This window comes from Hippocampus comes, unplaced genomic scaffold (assembly GCF_001891065.2).
Source record: "Hippocampus comes isolate QL1 unplaced genomic scaffold, H_comes_QL1_v1.1 scaffold508, whole genome shotgun sequence".
Classification (NCBI taxonomy): Eukaryota; Metazoa; Chordata; class Actinopteri; order Syngnathiformes; family Syngnathidae; genus Hippocampus; species Hippocampus comes.
The window spans coordinates 4,284-4,776 of NW_017804879.1; the positions used below are offsets into that span (position 1 = coordinate 4,284).

At 47.3% G+C, this 493-nt stretch overlaps 1 protein-coding gene across 1 annotated transcript in view; it reads left to right on the forward strand.

Moving 5' to 3' along the window:
• The window catches only part of LOC109522848 (ankyrin-3-like), a 1,377-nt gene continuing 884 nt past the window's right edge, over nt 1-493 (forward strand). The window contains exons 1-2 of the mRNA XM_019881674.1: nt 1-61; nt 225-323. The gene's annotated coding sequence lies outside the window, so the exon portion shown is untranslated. The remainder of the gene's footprint in view (nt 62-224; nt 324-493) is intronic.

Sequence of the window (493 nt, forward strand, 5' to 3'; positions counted from 1 at the left end):
AAGGCGAGGGTCGAGCCAGCAGGTTTATTGAGGTTGCACCGTTTGGAGGCCAGCTTCTTGGGTAAGAACTCTGATGCCGTCTCTTTTCGCCGGGGTTGCACTTTCTCCGAAATTCTGTCCAATGTTAGTTCTCAGAAATTGGATGAAACTTTGCATCCAAGGCCAAATATTGTATGCGTGTCTTTTCTCACTTTATGCTGCGTATTGGAACGTCAATGGCACAGTAAGCTCCACCTCCCCAGTGCCCCACCACCTCTCAATGAGGGCGAGAGTTTGGTGAGCAGAATCCTCCAGCTTGGCCCACCGGGGACAAGTTTCCTGGGGTAGGCTGCAAAAAAAAAAAAAAAGCAAAGAAGAAAAAAAATCTGCATCCAAAATAATGTGTTCTTGCTTATTGTATAGTTTCCCTTTTAGGGAATAGTGACATTTCACCCGAAAGTCCAGGATCCTGAACTTCTCATGGCTCCCGCTCGTGGGTGTGGGTTTGTTTTGG